A 4,908-nucleotide genomic window follows, 5' to 3' on the forward strand; every position below is an offset into this window, starting at 1 on the left:
AAAATAATTGATTTAATTAAGAAAGGATTTTATTTTACATTTAACATGTCTCACCGACAAATTATATATTGTGAACAAAAAAAAAAACGAATAACGTGTCGCACCGACGGTTGATACTGAACAAAACAACAATAAAGGCGTCACACTGCAGGCGGAAAATAACAAGCGACATAATTTGAACGCACGATGGTGAGGGGGGTAACTTTTAAGAAAACTGGTAAATCTAGTAATTTATTTGATAAGCTCTAGATAGTCTTACAAAACGGGGTAAAATTTTGAAATAAAAAGGTTTTTGGTATAAATAGAAAACAAATCTAAATTTGATTTCAATTTGTTTATTAATAATAATAATAATAATAGTTTATTCAGTAGAATAAAACAGGCCGAGGCTCAATAGTACAGAGCAAAGTTTGAATACAAATACAGAAAAATACAATATTAGTAATATTACAAGCAACAAATATCTTATAGGTATATTAAGTTTACAAAAATCTAAAAAGGGAAAAAAGTGTTAAATTTGAAAGGCAAACCCAGCATAACGGATTCACATTATTCATGTGAGCGTTTATTATCTCCATTAAGGGAGAGAAGAAAAAGTCAACTCTCATCGAAAGTGTATTGCATAGAGCCATAGCCCTATGAATGGGTGAGCTTTTTAAATAGTTTGTGTTATATACTGGAATGTAAAACAGAGATGTGGAACTATTATTGTAGGCTGGAATTTTATTAATTTCAGTTTTTTAATAAATTATTTAGAAATAGTATATTCTTTAATATTTTGTAACATACGACTATCATAATAACAGCTCATATAAAAAAAATATAATATTTTTAGTCGACACACTATGCTCAAATGCATTCCAACAAACATTAAGAATTAAAATATATTTTAGGAATATACGAGTGTAAAAGAACCAGTCTTCGGACTTATCTAGATGAATATCTAGATAATTATTTGTTCATCATTTATCTTATCTAGGTAAAGGTAGTTTATGTTGAAATCGAAACACTCCTTTTGGAAGAAATTTTGTATACACGATATAAAAAGAAAAATAAAAAATAAATAAACAAACACCATTGTAAAAACCAAGGCTGGGCAAGTTAACTATTTTTTTTAACTCATTAAGTTAAGTTAATTTGGAAAAATGTAAGTTAAGTTTAAAGTTAAAAGTTACTTTCCTTTTTTTATTTAACTTGTTAAAGTTACAAGTTAGTTGGAAAAAATAAGTAACTTAACTTAGTTAAAAATAATTTACTTTTTTTTTTCATATAAAACTTATAATTACACCATTTACACCTCATGTTAAAGATCTACAAATAACATAATATTATAATGTAGGTCTTTATATCTTAAAAAAATGTATTTTGTTGTAAGTACTTATATACATATTATGAAATCCAACAAAATAATTAAATTATTTGTATATTTTATTTTTTTACCTAAAAGTTTTCCAAAGTGATGGTAAAACTTTTAAATTTTACTTTGTTATTACCAACTATGAACTAAATATTAATAATCAAATTAATTATAAAAGTATATAATTTAACGTGATTATAAAATGAATTAACGAGTTAAGTTATAAGTTACTTTAAAAAAAAAGTAATTCGTTAAGATAGAAGTTACTTCTTAAAAAAAAAGTAACTAGTTAAGTAACTTAGTTAAAAGTAACTTAACTTTTTAACTTAACTTTAACTTTTTAACTCGTTAATGCCCAGACTTGGTAAAAACAATAGCTTCCTCGCTCCGCTCAGAATCTAAAAATATTCGCGAATCAAATACCAAAAGGAACGAAGTTAAAACGAATGTTTATTGTGATCCTTCTATCTATTATCCGTATAATATTTCTATTCTACTACAAAATGCCTCGATCTTCAAGTTTAAGGGAAGTTTCTATAGTAGAAAATTGGATCAAGTTGGTTTTTTGGTGACGCAAATCAAGTAAATTCTCAGAACTTTTCAAAATATTCATGATAAAAAAAAAAAAAAGGAAAACCCCTGATTCTTAATCAAAATCGGTTTTCAAATATTTCAATTAAATTTATTTTAATACCTACCTATTTAATTCAATATTAAATGTCCACTTAGACTTGAAATTTTTACCGAATAATTATATTAGAAATTGCTAGATATGACGTAATTTACATTATTACTTACATGACAAAATAATTTGGCTCTGTTTATGTTATTTATAGATATTCAAATCCTTTTTGCAATTTAAGTAGGCATAAAAACTAATATATTCGGTGAAATAAAAGCGTAATGCTTTAATTAGTATCAAAATTGCAGTTTAATTAATTTAAAAATAAATTTGAATGAACTCCATCAAAACCACAAACGTCTAAAAGCCCAATTCCACAAGCCCAAAAGAGGGTAATAGCTGGTAATGGTAGAAAACTACTAGTTTCGTAATTTTTGTAGCTGCATCGGCCGTTACAAATACTCATAAAACTATTAAAATTGGATGACTAATTAAAAAAAACGCAGGAATCAGCATAATACGCATTTCCGCTGTACGGTTATAGAGTTGCGACTTAAAAATAACTTATAACAAGTACCTATATAATATATATTTACATATTACTAAAGATTAATCTAATATAATATTGTATAAAATAAATCAAAAACAACATACTATCGGTATCTAGAAACAAAAAACACGGTGGTAATTAATAAGTTTAAATATAAATTAGTTATAATTTGGTATAATTAAAGTGGGAAATCTTGTGACTTAATTAAAAAATAAATTTGAATTAACTACATCAAAACCACAAACGTCTAAAAGCCCAATTCCATGTAAAACAATATTATAATTTACCTATTAAATAATAAAAATTATTAAATAATACATACCGTTTATATGATTCACTGAAAATTATAATGTTTAATTCATTGGAATAGTGTTAAATATAAATTACATTATGACTAAAGAGTTATCTAGATTTTGCTGGGAAAAAAAATTGATCAGACTTTTTAAAATGTTACTCTAATTTATAATAATTAATTTATTATACTAATTATGGGGCCTATAGTAAATCAAACAAATAAATGAAAACGTCATTTCTGAAAAAGTCAAAACGATATGTGGATATGTACAACTGTAATTGAGAATCTTGTAAACAAGATTGATAAGTATATACACCATTATTAATACATAATAGAAAGATAACACTATTATAATAATTATGTTAATAATTCATATTAATATAAGCCAAGTAATCTATCCAACTAGGTAGGTACTTCACTTTGGAGTAACATAAAAATATAATACAAAATTGCATTTAGTTTAGTAAGTATGCCATTGTTTTATAAATACACTATTTAATAGTATCCAAAAAATAAAAATTAACTTTCTAGTAAACACTATCATAAAAAAAAAAATCATATTTTAGTGCCTCCAAAACAATTTCAATATTTAGGGTTACATTATATTAACTGACGTTTAATCAATAAGAAATTAAACAATGATGATCATTATATATTATTTATATTTTATAAGTATTTTTGTTAAATACTATACTAAAATTATTCAAATACTTTTTAAATATTCAAATACGTAATTCATATTTATTGGAAATATTCATAAAATTGGACGACTAATTAAAAAAAACGCGAGAATCAGCAAAATACGCTTGGCCGCTGTACGACTATTATAGTGTTGTGACTTAAAAACAACTTATAGTACCTATATAATATATATTTACATATTACGAACGATTAATCTAATACAATATTGTATAACGTAAATCAAAACAACATACCATCACCGACAACTAGAAACAAAATACACGGAGGTAATTTATAAGTATAATTATAAATTAGTTATAATTTAGTATAATTAAAGTGGGAAATCTAGTGACTTATTTAAAAAGTTCTCTATAATTTTCAAAATTTTCAATTGGGTACCAACTTTGAAATCGATTTTTTCTTGTAAACATTTATAACAAATCTAAATTTGTATATTAATTTCATAGTTTATTAATACTTCAAATATTTATTGTATATATTTTACTATGTTGTAACATACAACTATCATAATAGCTATACAGCCCATCGACATAAAATATAATATTTTTAGGCCGCATAAACTATACTCAAATTCATACCAAAAAATATGAAAAAATTAAAACATGTTTCAAAAATCATCATAGCGTTATAATAAAATGAAAAAAAAAAAATTTCAGGGCATATTAAGATTTATATTTAGATGGTTTCTGTGAAGTTTGTACTCTGTGCGATAAGTGGTTCCGGAGTTATGGCCCTTTAAGTGCACACCTGGCGACATGGCGATATTTATTTTTGTATATATTTATGTGCAAATCATGGAAATCATGGAAAATAATTCATTTGTTTTTTTTCTACAGTTTTACATCAAATCGTACGCCACATTCGATTTCATTATTGCATTGCGCAGTAAATATAGCGTAAAGTTGAGATTTTAGGTTCGATCACTGCATCCTACAGCATCCATCACTGTCAAAAATTATCATGCCACAATAATTCATATTAATATAAGCCAAGTAGTATCCAAAAAATAAAAATTAACTTTATGGTAAACACTATCATAAAAAAAAATCATATTTTAGTGCCTCCAAAACAATTTCATTATTGAGGGTTACACTATATTAGCTGACGTTTAATCAATTAGAAGATAAACAATGATGACCATTATATATTATTTATATTTTATACGTATTTTTGTAAAGTACTATACTAAAATTATTCAAATACTTTTTAAATATTCAAATACGTAATTCATATTTATTGGAAATATTCATAAAATTGGATAACTAATTAAAAAATACGCAGGAATCAGCATAATACGCTTGTCCGCTGTACGGCTATTGTGTTGTGACTTAAAAACAACTTATAATACCTATATAAAATATATTTACATACCACGAAAGATT

This window comes from Acyrthosiphon pisum, chromosome A1 (assembly GCF_005508785.2).
Source record: "Acyrthosiphon pisum isolate AL4f chromosome A1, pea_aphid_22Mar2018_4r6ur, whole genome shotgun sequence".
Taxonomy (NCBI): Eukaryota; Metazoa; Arthropoda; class Insecta; order Hemiptera; family Aphididae; genus Acyrthosiphon; species Acyrthosiphon pisum.